This window comes from Nannospalax galili, unplaced genomic scaffold (genome assembly GCF_000622305.1).
Source record: "Nannospalax galili isolate Female #2095 unplaced genomic scaffold, S.galili_v1.0 scaffold734, whole genome shotgun sequence".
Lineage (NCBI taxonomy): Eukaryota > Metazoa > Chordata > Mammalia > Rodentia > Spalacidae > Nannospalax > Nannospalax galili.
In genome coordinates, this window is record NW_008337073.1 from 4,663,029 (window position 1) to 4,678,426 (window position 15,398).

Here is a 15,398-nt window from a genome sequence, read left to right on the forward strand (position 1 = left end):
TTTGTCAAACCCAGTGCCTTCTCATGCCTCACCAGCACGGGGTCTGGGGATTTGGCAGTGAGTAAACCGAGCCTTGTGTTTATTCACTGAGTAGAACTTAGAGTCTTTGTAAAAAGGTAGTAGCCATCACTGGATAAGACATTGCAGATGGGCTGTGTGGATGCTGTGGGAGCCTGTAAGAGGAAACCAGTGTTGTTCCGGGGTCAGAAGACACCTCCCTGCACCAGCTGTACTTACACCAGGACCTGAGCAGGGATGAGTAGGACGGAGCCAAGTGGAGAAGGTATAAACCCATGAACAGGTAGAGGAAAGTGTGCATTGAGTGTCAGAAGGCTGGGGAGAGTGTGTCTTCTCTCAGTTCCAAAGAATGGAAGTCAGTGTTGCTAGAGAAGAGAGCCAGCAGGGGATGGAGCAAAGAGCAGGGAGCGCAGCCTAAGTCAGCCATTAGAGAGCCGCCCATAGCCTGGTCTCGCAGTGTACACAGCCTTGACTTGTGACTATTCTTGCAGGATTGTTGGTAGCTAGCACTGCTTTTCATTCTCAAAAGTGTCCCTGTTTGGACTATTAAAGTATATGGTCCATCTTGCTTAGGAAACTCAGAATTTATCTCTCAGGAGCTATAAATACATTGACAAATTTTTAAGAATGCCCATTTTGAAAGGTGATGGGGAGTGATTTAGGCCACTGGGCTCTGCCCCATAAAAAGGTCTTTTGTCTTACTGTGCCAGTCATTCTGCTGGTCTCAAGAGTGATGGGAAAAGAAATCAGACCTGGGAAAATAAACTAGAGTACTGGTCAGCTGAGGGACCTTTGCTGCCATAGGACAGCAAAATTATTTGTGAGTCTGTGTGTACATGGACATTGAAATAGAGCAGAATTATTTGTGAGCCTGTGTGTGTACGTGGGCATTGAAATATAGCCAGTGGCCCTGGGAAATGAAAATGTTCTTTTTCCTCGGCTGAACTTTCAGGAATTCCTGTGTTGTCTGGAACTACCCTCAGAAACAATCATAGGTCTGTATCAGAAAACTCAGGAAGGGTGGTGGCCTGTTCTTTCCTTTCTCTCCACCCCCAACCCGTGTGTGTGTGTGTGTGTGTCTGTGTGTGTGTGTGCATGAATTTATGTGTGTGCATGAATTTATGTGTGTGCATGTGTGTGTGTGTGTGTGAGTATATGCGTATCTATCTCTGTGAAAGCTCTCACTTTTCTTTTCCTAGTTTGAATTTCTGTGCTGGTCAGATCTGGAAGTTGTCAGATACTTATTATTCTCATATGTTCACTCAAGAAAAGACAGGAGAAAATTCAGGAAATCCTGAGATTCGTGTTTAAATTTTGTGTAGGATACTTTTAGTGCTTGGGGGACACAGATTTGCCCCTTTGGGAATCCTTTACACTTGGTTCTTATTTCTGTCACATTTTGAGCTCTCCTGTTTTGCTGCTGGGTAGGTGGGAAGATAAAAGCTACATGACAGCTAGTAATCCCCTTTAGGCCCCACAGTGGGATGTAGTTTATGGAAGCTTAGTGATAAGAAGATTAGTCCTTCATGATAAGAAGGGATTGGAACTTTTCAACACTGCTGCAAGGCTTGCATGTGGACAAGTTGTCTTCACTATGATGGCACCCCTGCAAATAGGATGGCTGCAGATGGGGGGGTGTTGACAGCTTCTCCCTGGATGGGCTGCCTAGAGACCCCAGGTTGACTCTTACCTGAGTGAATTCATTAGGTAGGTAATGGATGTGGCAGACCCAGAGAGAGAACATGATTCATCTCTCAAGGGCAGACCCACACAAACAAATAACACACATACACGTGCATGTAAACACACAATATTATAAGACTAATTTATTAAGTGCTCCCAAATACTCGCATTCTTTCTCTGAGAACATGCTAAGTTATGATTTTAAAATATGTTCAGTTTCTGTACGGAACAAGGCTCAGTGACTAATAGTCTGGTACATGTTTGGTGGCAGGTGGTCTCCACAGGTCACCAGACTGTGAGCATGCTGACAGACCCAGAAGGAGGAAGCAATAAGCTGCTTGAGTGCTCATAACCCATCTTAGAGTGCCTCTTCAAGGTGCACCCACACTATGGTAAGGATTCTTACCTTGGGCTCCCTGGACCTATGCCAGGAATCCAGTGGAGCTCTGTTTCTAGGGGTGTGTGCACACATGTAATCTTCTGGGAAAGGGATTCATAGTATTCATGAGAATCAAAGAAATACAACAGTGATGACAACTAACAAAAGCCTTGGGACATGGACACTCAAACTGGCTAGTAATTCAGTACTCTGAAGTGTGTTAAAATAATTAAAGGATGACTGGCATAAGGAGAAGAAGACCCTCAGATTTTCTGTATTAACCCCAAGAAACTCAACCTTGACCAACTTCTGTTTGTCAGTTATCATGACAAACCTTACAGGCATACAGATCTATTTTCCCCACCTAGTCTGTGGTCTTGAAAGGTTTTTGATCAGAAATCATTCCATGGCAAAGTGGAACATTTCCATTAAAACAGGCAGAGATAGCTTGCCAGAGCTTGCTGAAATGGGCTTTAGAATTTCACTGGTTGACCAAAAGTTGAGTTATTCAAGGTTGTCTTCAGTTATCATTATTACTAAAAGGATAGTATTAGTTCTGCCAGTGGCCCCAGGATGAACAGCATTGGACTTTACTAGTCAAGAGAACACACATTTGCCTTCTGGAATAAGACCCAAGCCTGGCAAACAGCACATTGTAATGGCCCCTCCCAGCTCAAACCTCACCCTGAGGGAACACCACTGTCTTTGGGGGATATCTGATGTGCCCCATGGACTTTTGAGCCCAGCCTGACTTCAATTGGCCATTGGATGCCTTGTTGACATGGAGATTTGACTGTCTGCTGGTGTTTCACAGGTGGGATGTTGGTATGCTCCTCAGCCCTGTTGGGGTCCTCTGTTATGCAAAGTAGAAGTCTCTTCACATCCGGATAGCTCACGAGCTCGGAAACCATGTGCTGCAGATTCCTTTTCATAGCAGAGTGCCTTCCTGGCATCCTCCCTGACTCTTCTTTTAAAGTGCTCGCCACAAATACATGCCCTCCGGCACAGGAGCTACCAGGTTTTTAATCAGGCGTTGTCTGATAGCCTGATAGAAGCCCACCGCCCTATGTAAATGAGGCATCCTAAAAGTACCTATCAGCTAAGGCTTCTTCTGCTGTCTCTACACTATAAATAGTCCTAGTTTTACCCCAATAAAGTTGGAGCTGGAGCTGAATCACTGAGATCTGAGCTGAGTCACTTGTCTTGAGCTGTAACACTAAATCCTGTGATCCAGTCTCCCCGGGGGGCGCTATTCCTCCGTCGCCGACTCATGGACACCCTGGCTTTCGCCGTCCCTCGTACACTTCCCGTGTGGTCCAAGTGGCCAGTGGACCTCACATCCTGAGGAAGGTATACGGGTGAAATAGGGACGGGATCGACTGAGTAGACCTCAGTAGTGGAGGAACTTTCACTGCCCAGGAGTGCACGCTGGGACCCTGAGAGCCCAGCACGTGCTAGCCTATATAGCCCTTCTTGACCCTTTCCTCACATTCAGCTTGGATCCATTCCTCCTTACAGCTTAATGCTTCTGTTTCAGTAACGACAATTCTTAATGATGCTTGCCTTCATGAAAATGCTACATTAATTGCATGAGTGACAATTCACCTTTAATGTTCTCTAAAATTCTAGTGCAGAGGGCTTTCCCTGAGATGGGGTGAGGGACTCTCGCTTTCCACATCTGGTATTTTGATAATATTTAGGCTTTCCAAAAACATGACTGGTTCTGATAGAATGACATAAATGACTTATAGAAATGTGATTATAATAGACTCAGATCACCTGTTTCTCAGCCTTGACTCAGCACTTTGTAACTGTGTGGTAGAGACAGAGGTGAGTTTCTTAGTCAGAGATCAGTAAGCTTTTTCCCATAATGAATGTGCTGGCTGTTCACTACTGTAACAAAACACCTGAAATACTCAACTTACAAAGAAGAAAGGTTGAGTTTGACTCATGGTTTTAGAAGTTTCTGCCCATGGTTGGTTGAGCTTGTTACTATTGGTGGAGCTTGTTACTATTGGTGAGGAGCACATCATGGCAGGAACACCTGGGGGAACCAGCTGCTCAGTTCATGGAATCTAGGAAGCAAAGAGGAGAAGACATAGGGTGAGGATCTGAATATTCCTTTCAAGGGCATTCCACATAAGATCAAAACATTTCCAACTAAGTTCTACTTCTTAAAGGATCCACCACCTCCCACTAGTGCCATGAGCAGGTGCCAAACCTTTAACACACAGGCCTTGGGAGACACTTATCCAAACCATACAATAGGCAAGGTATAAATACTTCAGACTTGGTGCACATACCGTTTCAGCTCAACAGCTGTGTATAAAAGCAGCCATAGGCAATGTGTAAATAAAAGGGGGACTTTGTGCCAATAAGACTTCATTATAGGCACTGAAATTTGAATTGCATGTACTTTTCACATATCATAAAATGTTCTTCTTTTTCTTTTAACTATTTGAAAATACAAAAACCATTCTTAGCTCATAGATCATATGAAAATAGGCAGTGGACTGGATTTGGCCAATCCCTGGTAACTTTCCACTTCAAAATACACCACATAGAGTCTAAGCTACCATGACAGAAACTTGTCAGTGTTTGCTTCCAGGAACAAGTGGAGATTGACTCAGAAAGACCGGCAGGTAACTTTCAGGGGTTAGGGCAATATTTGGTATCTTGTTAGAGGTGTTGATTACAAGTCTATACATTTGTTAAACTCATGGCAGTTTCTTTAAGATCTGAACGTGTTATATATTTCGACATAAAGAAAAGCAAGATGTGCTACATGACAGCCCCCAGATCTCAGTGGCACAGAGTGAACAGCTAGCCTTTGTTTCTCTCTAGCGTGCCTGTGGGTCAATGGGGACAGTGTAATGCACTCGTGTTTCTATTCTGGGCCCAAGGCTGGGTGGTCTCTTTTCTAGGCAGATGCACAAGCCAGCAAAATGAACAGCATATACATATATCAGTTCTCTGCTTGCTCTACTGCTCAAACACAGCCTGGCTGCAGGTGGCTGCATATCCTAAGTTAAGAAAATGTGTTGATGTTAGGGAAAAAAAAAACAAACCTGGGCTCCTATGTATGAAACATGCCAAATCTCAATCTTTGAATGGATGACAGATATCATAGGACAGCAAGACTCACACATATGAAATATTAGAAGGGCAAAACAGGATTAAATATAACCATGTGCCAAAACATGCCAAATCTCAATCTTTGAATGGATGACATATATCATAGGACAGCAAGACTCACACATATGAAATATTAGAAGGGCAAAACAGGATTGAATATAACCATGTGCCAAAGTATGTCTCTGGATAAAAATAGGTTTCTGGCAAGTCAGAAAGGCATGTCCTCTTTGGTCATTCAGGGGTGAGACCTGTTGACAGGGCTTCCTTTGCTCATTCCTTAAGACCAGGCAGTGCCCTTGGCTCTCTCATGTAGCCAGGGCTCCCAGAGTGACCTCGTCCAGCCCATGACTTCAGCAGCCCCTGTTGCTGGAGCTTTAGACCCTCTTTTCTGGCTATCAGCTGCATCTTCCAGATATCAAAATTGTAACTAAAGATGAACTCATGAGCTGGGTCTTCTTCCTGTTCCTGTCTCACTGAAATACTATTTTAAGCCATGTACCCAAGCCAGGCATGGAGAAGTCAATCCAAACCCTTCTATTTCAGGCCCCAGTTCAAACACTGGGTCATCATAATGCCCTGTCATCTCCCCGACAATCCTCCCTTAAATATTTTATAAGTTCTGCCAGTTGCCATGGAACATCTTTGGGATCCCATTAGGATTTTGGAGAACTCCTGTAGAGGCCTCTGGGTATCTAGCCCTTCCTATTCCTCCATCTGAAGTAATATGTCTGGTCTAATTATTCTCTCTCTCTCTCTCTCTCTCTCTCTCTCTCTATATATATATATATATATATATATATATATATGGTAAAGACATCTAGGCTCCAGAATGGACTGGAGACCTACTTTTTATTATGTGTCTTTATACTGTTGGAGTGTCTTACCATGAGTATGTGTTTTTATTTTTGAAATAAATGTTTTTTATTTTTGAAATAAAATAATTATGAAAAGAACTAATAGAACGATTGGCAGTGGGACTTTATGACTGACTAACTATACAGGAAGTATACAAAGTCAAATGCTTAAACATGAAACCCAACTTACCAGGAGACGATCATGTTTTTTTATTTAAAAATATTTTATTATAACTGCATGAAGCTCTGTATTTTAATAATGAAATAGAGATCTTTTTTAAAGATTAAAACCTCATTTAATTTTATGTCTTATAGGGTTTACACTGAGTACAATATTGTATAACTGTAATAATTGAACTGTAAACCTAAAAATGTGCAGCCAATTTTGTAAGAGATGCGTCCTAACTCAGAAAATTGTTATTGAATATGTCAATGCTGATGTAATGCAATGCTTCTTCTAAGTATGTGGTAATGACGCTGCTGATGTTTTAGTTTGTTTCTCCATTATTGCAACAAAATACTCTGACCGATACCAACTTGAGGAGGAAAGGTTTATTTGGCAAGGAAAGGGTTTATTTGGCTTACATCTCTTGGGTCACATTTCATCAGGGGGACCAAGATAGGAACTCAGGGCAGGAACCTTGAGGCAGGAGCTGGAGCACAGGTCATGGAAGAATGCTGTTACTGGCTTAGGCCCCTGACCCGTGCTCAGCCTGCTTTCTTGTACATTACAGAACAACCTAACCAGGGGTGGCACTGTCCAGAAAGGACTGGGCCATCCCACATCACTCAATAATCAGGAAGATACTCCACAGACATGGCTACAGGCCAGTCCAATGGAGGAAATTCCCCAGTCGAGGTTCCCTCTACCCAGGTGTGTTGACAACCAAAGCTATCCAGCACAGCTGGTAAAGTGCTTGCCTCATAAAAGTGAGGACCTGAGTTCAAATCTCCAGCACCCAAAGAAAAAGCTGGGTTTGGTGATGTGTATCTATAACCCCAGTTGCTGGTGAGGTAAAGACAGACAAATCTCTGGAGTTTCTGACAAGTCAGCCTAGTTGGTGAGCTTCAGATTCAGTGAGAGACCTTGACTCAATCAAGACAACCAATCAATCAGTGGGAGAGTGATCGAGGAAGACACCCAACATTGATCTCTGGCCACCACACACACATGGGGGGTAGAGAGAGAGAGAGAGAGAGAGAGAGAGAGAGAGAGAGAGAGAGGCAGTGAGAAGCAATTAGAGTATTAGAGAGTTTCAAGCAGGGAGTGAGGGGTCATATTTAGTTTTTAAAAGACTGGGCTGTTTGAGAAGCCGGAGGGACAGCAAGAAGGGCAGTTAGGAAGCCCTGACCATGGTCTCAAGAGAGACTCACCAAAGGCTGGGTTTAGGAGATAGCAGTATAGAGGAAGCCTCAGATTTTAGGAGTAGTTAACAGGAGCTGTTGACGGATTGATTGTGAGGATACAGAAAAAGAAACCAGGGAAATGCTGTATTATAGAACTGAGGACATTTATTGAGTAGAAGACTGGAAAAGAAATAAATTTGGGGAGAAAATTATGTATTCTGTTTGGATGTATTGTAATCTGAGGTGTGTACTGGACCTTGAAGTCTGCACTGAAACAGATCAACATAGGCCTCAGAAGAGAGATGGTCTACACATCTCCACTCCCCAGGTACTGTTCACCCTCTTGCTGTGGTGATTAGCTTTCCATAGCTGTGACCAAAATACCTGTGAGAAGAGCTCACAGAGAGGAATTATTTATTTAGGTTCATAGTCTCAAAGATCTCAGTGGACAACCAGCCACTGTTTAGGTGTGAGGTGAGGCTTAACACCATGGAGGCTGGAATGTAGAGGAAGAGGCTGTTCCCCTCATGGTGGACAAGAAAAGAGAACAAGAGAAGTATCAGAGACCAGGTATAACCTTCAGAGACCTACTTCCTCCAGCTAGGCTCTAGCTCTTAAAGTTCAAGAACCTCATAAAACATCACTGCCAGCTGCATAGCAGGCATACAGCACATGGGCCTACGGGGGGCATTTTATATTCAAACTCTGACAATCATAGAGCCTCTTGTGCTCCCATCACTGACAGATCACCTGGCCAGCTACCCTTGATCTATGTGGCATTTTATTCTTCCTGTTGTCCTGGGCTTGTTTTTCATTGTCTCCTCAGTAGAGGCTGAATGAACAATTAACAGTCTAAAATGAGGCTGCTGTATTTGATAACCAAAGGTGCTAAAGAAAATGGTGTAGATTAATTTGTGCCCCCAATGTGTTCAGTTATTTAGTGCTTTTTCAGAGAGCTAAATGGATTCCGTGAATTTTAATTGATGTTTAACTTTTAATTGTGTTCATGTGGGGTGGCCAGTTGGAACTATGCCTAATAAGACTGACGAGTGTATACACATTTGCATGCAGCATGCTTTTCCAGGGCCAGCCAGGGGGAGAGTCTCCAAGCAAGGGGAGGAAAGCTACAGGGAGTGGATCAGCCAAAACGCATTAATTTAGAGGAAAATGAAAAACCAATTTTGTTTCCTATTCACAGTAGATGTAGGTTTTCAGTTATTTCCTTTTACTTGTGTTTCTTATTTCAATTTTTTTAACAAAAAGGGAAAAAAAAAGGATTTTAAGAGGCATTGGCTTATTTATGGTGGGCAGAATTCTAATTTGCAGAAGTTTACGATTAGATTGTTGACCAGCCCTGTGAATGTTGTTGAGTGAATATCTGTTCTCTGTGAATGCTTTGGAAAGGGCCAAATTGGGGTGGGGAAGATGGTGCAGTAATTAAGACGCTTGGCTAAATCATTGCCTTGAGCAACATTTGTTGTCTTACATAAGACATAGGGCAGGCTCCAGGCACAGTACACAAGTGTCTGCCCTCTGCAGTTCTCTTCACTCTGCCCTGCTGTGTTTGATGGCTCCTTCTGTAATCAGGAGCAAGATCCCAGCTATCACATCCAGACTTGGTAGCATCCAAAGGCAAGGGGTGCCTCTTCAGTCTTAAAAGTGAGATCATTTTTCCTGGAAGCCCAGAGACTTTGCTCACATCTCATTCATCGGGATTGGGTCACATGCCCATTTGTAAACCAGTCACTGGCTGAAGAAATAAACTCATCATGATTGCCTCAGGTCAAGATTTGGCAAACTACAGCTAACCACCTGTTTTTATAAAGTTCATTTTGGCACAAGTCACACCCATCATTACAATTGTGATTGCTGTTGTATTGCCTTAGCAGAGTTGAAGAGTTGTGGCAGGAATATGGATCGACCCATAAAGCCTGCATTTATTGTCTACCTGTTACAAAAAAGAGCCAGCCCTTGGCTTAGATCAGCCACCTGGAATGTGCGTTAGAAGAGCATACAAGCAGCCACTTGAGCCCCCAGAGAGATACAGAATATGATCTTGTTCCTCAAAGAGAGTGCCTGGGAAACTGGCATTTTAACATATTAAAATAGTTACAAATACTACTGAGTTTAATGCTCAAATGAAAGATGTCCTGTAAATACGTATGATTGAAAGAAAACCATCTTTTCACTATAAATTTAGAAAGAAAAAGGAAACCTTTCCACCCATTTATTAAACTGTGTTCCAAAGATATTTTAGAAGTAAATAAAAAAGAGAAATCTAAGGACATGGAAACATTTTTTATTCCAGAAAAAATAGCAGTAATATTTGAAAAGCAAGTACATGCAGTCTGAGAAGCTGCCCAGCAGAAAGAGGACTAAATAATCCAGTAGGGGTCCAGACTGTGGCCTCTCAGCCTCTCCTTCCTTTTTCTTTTGTGACGATTGATCTCAAAACCAAAAATGGCAGAGCAATGTTTATTGTTGTATTTTTTGTTTTTCTGCTGTTATTTCTCTTTTCTGTTTTATTTGAGACAGGGTTTTTGCTATGTAGCCCAGGCTGACCTGGACCTCCTGTCTCAGCCTCTTAGATTATAGTTTTATGCTACCATATCCAGCTAAAGGTAAAGAGATCAATGAATAGATAACCTGAGAGGTCCTTGTAGAGCTAGACTACTAAGTGTCTTGATTGGGTGCACAGTTCTACAGTGTGATGAGGTTATATGGAAGCTATCATTCACATATATCAGTACAAGAAAAACTGAGGAAATCTGAGCAAGGTGGATACAGTGTACTAATGCCCCTTTCCTGCTATGCTTTTGGAAAATCATTAGAGGAAACTAGGTAGAGGACAAGGAATCACTCTGTGTTGTTTCTTATAACTATATGTAAAGTTACAATTATCTCAACAAAACTTTCAATTGAAAAAAAAGACACCTCAGGCTGGAAAGATGACTCAGTGGTTAAGAGCACTGGCTGCTCTTACAGAAGACCTGGGTTCAATTCCCAGCACCCACACAGCAGCTAACAACTGTCTGTAATTCCAGTTCCAGGGGAATATAATGCCCTTTTCTGACCTCTGCAGACATCGCATGACATAGGTGCACTAACACATATGTAGGCAATACACTCATATACATAAAATAAAAATAACAAATAAAATATTTTTAAGAAACACTGTACCCCTAGCTAGGTGGGAAGATACTAGGATGCTCTGTCTGATAGCATCGCAGATAGCCATTAGAGCAAATACTAGACATTTAGAGAACTTGCAGAGAGTGAGAACAGTGCTGGAAATGGGGGAAATGCCATTTCATTTTCCTTTTTTTTACAGCTAGTCTTTGACATTTCATTTAACTCCTGACTAGTTTACAATGAATAGTCAATTCAATGCAGCAATTAGAGAAGAAAGAATAGATCATGAGGAGCCAGTCAGGGTATTCTAGAACACTCATACCTGGCTCAAGAAACAACACACAGTTACTGAACCTTAATTTCAATCAAGCACTCATAAAACCCCTTATTTTCAATTTTATTGAAAATAGCATTGTAGAGTGAGGGGGAGACAGCCCAGTGAGTGGGTTTTGCTGGAGAATGTTAATTCTGTTGGCTTGAAGCCAAATGAAATAATGCCTATAGTGAAAACACATTGTTATTAGGAGCTTGAATAAAAGCATGAGACATTTTAACAAAATTGACAAGTGATATAAAGGTCTCAGAGAGACGCCTCATTAAGATAAATAAGCCACCAGGTCTGTGGCTCACACCTGTAATTCCAGTTCTCAGAAGGCTGAGGCAGGAGAATTGCTGTGAGTTTAAGGCCAGTTGGCTAAATAGTGAGTTCCAGACCATCCTGAGCTATAAAGTGAGACCTTGTCTCAGAAAAACAAGAAAACTCTCACAATTTGATTTCAGATTGTATTGGGGTGATGGAATAATGGCAACAAACTAAGAAAACAAAGTTTAATAGCAGCAAATATTCAGTCTTATGTTTAGGTTTCAAAGGATAATCATAATTTAAATGTACATGACAAAGGAGAAACAGCTTTATGGAAGTCCGTGTAAAAAAAATGAAGGCTTTCATTGATGCTGCAGCAGACGCACAAACAACTGGGGATAAAGCAGGACCAGTTGTGGGTATCTGAGAGAAAATGACAAATGGAAGGAGAGAAGTGGGGTAGAGAGGGTAGGTGTAGGAGGTTACAACAGAAGGGAATGTGTGCAAGGGATGGCCTGTGGCTGCTTTTGAGCTTCCAGGTCATCTCCACGGAGCTCCTTTAAGATAAAAATATCATCAGAAAAGATAGACAAGAGCTGGTGGGAACTAGAGAGTGGTTCCAGGTTGGACTCCAATCCCTCCTGAGAAGTGAGGTGAGCCCATGTCCTGGGTCTCCAGGAAGAAGGTCTAAGCACTTTCACTGGCACAGGGCATGGACCACATGAGGAATGTGTACTCGAGCTGACAATACTGTCTTTAAAGTCTGCCAAAAATACTGTCCCTTTTCTTTCTGTGTGTGCCTGGGATGGTCACTTGATATTTTTGAGGTTCAAGGTTTGCATCTGTTCAATGAGGATAATAAGAATATTGGCTTTACAGAATTATTGAGAAGGTTAAACTAATGTGGTTTATTAAATGCTTAGCACAGTCCCTTGGATTGTGTGGTAGATATTCTACTGATGGAGATGGATTAATGCTATTTACAGTTGCAGATGAGTTGTAGAAGGTTTTCCCCTTTAGGAGGAATTACTGCCACAGCCACTCTGAATCCTGATTCGATGACATTAGAATCACTTCAGGAACTTTTAAAAAATACTAACTTCTAAAAACACACCCAGGTCACCAAACCAGAATCTCTGTGGTTGGACCCAGACAATAACAGTTTTTAAAGCTCTCCTGATGACTCTGACATGCACCCAACATCAAGAACTTCTAACTGCATCATCCATCCTAGTTGTCATTGTCCCAAGGGCTAACTAAATCCTCAGGTTGCCACTTGACTGGAGACAGCTGGGAGTAAATGCAGCCAGTGGGTACTGATAGCCATTTGTGAGCTTGGGATGAGCCAGCAGAGGGGGCAGCCGTGAAAGCCTACAAACCATCAATAAGCCTGTGTGTCTACTTTGAGGGAAGTGCTTTGTCCAGTGAAGAAAGAGCAACTTGGAGCTGATCATGGTTCATCTGTAGCATTGTCTTCTGTGCAGGAAGGATCTGGAAGCTAGGAGGTGGCTTTCTAAGCCTTTGGAACAAGCTTATGAGTGGAAGCATCAAGACTGGCAGACAGTGCGCAAGCATTTCCACATGCTAGAGCAGACCAGGGGCAATTACCATAATTATCAGTCTGGGGACAATGTAGCACAATGAAGGAACAATCCAAGACATGAACATTGCAATCAAGTTCATGAAGTAGAGGAAGAATTCAGGGGATGAGTTTTGATGAGCATTCAGATTTGGGAATAAAAGGTAGAAACAAGGCCAACAGAGCGTGGGTGTGATTTTAATTTTTTTTTTCATGTGTATGAGTGTATACCCTGCATGTGTGCACCCATGTCAGGCAATGCCTGTGAAGGTCAGAAGAACTTGTCAGATCCCCTGGAACTGGAGTTATGGACGGTTCAAGGGTATGGGTTTGTTTGTTTTGATTTGGGAACAGTGTTTTGGTCTTGCTCAAGATCCTCCTGCCTCAGCCTCCCCAGTGCTGGGATCATGGGTGTGAGCCACCACACTAGGCTTTGGGCATATTCTTAAAGTGCCCCCAAATAGTGAAAGCTAAGCAGGATCACAAGGAACAAAGACCATGTCCTCTGAGCAGTAGCTGAAGACCTGGGAATACTAGGCCCAGGGAAAGCTGGGAATCTGAGTGGATGTGAGCCATCTTAACATGCTGAAATATCAACTTAAAAAAGAAAGTTTTGGGTTGCAGAGGAAGATATTGTGAGAAACCAAGTCAGTGGGATGGCATCAAGCCTCTACTCATTCAAGCATGCCCAACCAGCTCTAACTTGATTAAAGTACTGTGAATTGCAGGATTTGTTTTAAGTGTTAAGAAACTAAGATTGTTACCATTCTTTTTCTAAAACTTGAATTGATAGCTAGTAATTGTATATATTTATAGCATAAGATGTTTTGATTATATGGAATATATTATATATAATTACATAGTGGAATAATTAAATCAAGCTAATTAACACATCTATCACCTCACATACTTGTCTTTTATGGAAGAATCTTTAAAATCTATTTTTATGCAATCTTGAAATATATAGCATTAATTGTATTCACTGTTCTGTTCAATAGATCACTAAAGATTAGTCCTCTCATCTAACTTAAACTCCATACCCTTTGACTAACATTTCTTTTTTCCAGCTTCCCCATCCCATATCCATCCCCTGGTAAGCATCATTCCTCTCTCTATTTCTATGAGTTTGACATTTTTAGTGGTAAGGTTCTTTGATTTATGATACAAGGGGAAAAAATCACGACAAATCTTTGAACAACTGAGTGCTTCTTGTTTGCATAACCAACCAAGAGATTCAGACATTTGTATAAATAAGGACTATATTTATTTTAATTTTTTGTGTGTATGAATGTATTACCTACATGTAGGTAGGTGCACCCATGGTATGCAGTGCTCATGGAAGTCAGGAGAGGGTGTCAGATCCCCTGGAACTAGAGTTACAGAAGGTTGTTGGCTGCCATGTGGGTGCTAAGAATCGAACCTGGGTTCTCTGCAAAAGCAGCCAGTGCTCTTAACTGCTGAGCCATCTCTCCAGCCTCAGGACTATGTTTTTTAGTGCAGGTGGAGTGACTTGTTCTTATATTTTCGGAGGCATTTCCTTTGGGTTTCTGCCTTTATGACTTTTAAAAACTATTTTATATGCAGCTCAATAAATGTTTTAGGGAGTGCCAAATCTGAGGCATCAGCCTATGCTTTGACAGTTGAAAACCTAGTCTTCCTAAATTTATACAAATTAGATATTAGCATCAGTTTCTTGTCCGAATAGGACAAATGTTGACAGTGGTGGCTGTGGCCGGTCATCGGTTGTGTCTTATCATGGTGTATTAGTCAGGGTTCTCCAAAGAAACATAACCGCTAGAATAAATATATATGAATATATATGTATACAGATTTACCAGTTTAGCTCTGTATACAGATTTACCAGCTGCGCCACACTGGAGAAGCTGAGAATCCGTAGTTGCTCAGTCCACGAGGCTGGATGTCTCAGCAGTCCCAGTCTGGCCCTGAAGGTCTGATGCATTCCAAAAGATCAGCTAGTCTTCAGTCTACAGCAGCAAGATGAACTCACCAGTGAGAGAGAAGGCAAGCAGCAAGAAGCCAGGCGTTCTCCTCTGCCATGGCCTTTTATATGGGCTGCCATCAAAAGGTAACACCCACATTTAGAATGTGTCTTCCAGCTTCAGATGATCCAATCAAGAAGATCTCTTTCATTTCAGTTAATCTCAGATCCAATCAAGTTGACACCCAGGATTAGCCATCACAAGTCCACCCCTTGTCAACTTGACACACAATAGCATGTCTCTATGTCATGCTTAATTTTCAAATGAAAACAATGTTGAGGTCATAATTTCACCTAACATGATATAACTATCCCATCATACAATGACCAATGCATTATATATCTTAGAGTAGGTGATGAGGTCCTCGAAGAATGCTTAGTCCTTTAGTGTCTCATAACCCAATATAATCATATAGATTCACAACACTTAACCACTTAATACATCCCAATTACACATTCAAAAAGAATAACTCAAGTATCTGCTTAGCATATGCGTATACATGCACAGGCCTATTCTTAACCAAATAGGACAAGAATACTCATGTCAAGTACAATCCACATTTCTGCAACTGGTCATGTGGCCTAAGTTGGTATTTGTAACTACCTTCCTCTACTACCCATTCTGTATTTCCTCCACTATCTGCAAGCACTTCTGCAGGTCTTGGCTCTTTCCCTGGAGGAGTGACCCA

General features: G+C 42.0%; 1 protein-coding gene across 1 annotated transcript in view; it reads left to right on the forward strand.

The window, feature by feature from the left end:
• The window catches only part of Tmcc3 (transmembrane and coiled-coil domain family 3), a 265,966-nt gene that overhangs the window by 87,514 nt on the left and 163,054 nt on the right, over nt 1-15,398 (forward strand). The gene's annotated exons all lie outside the window — the stretch shown is intronic.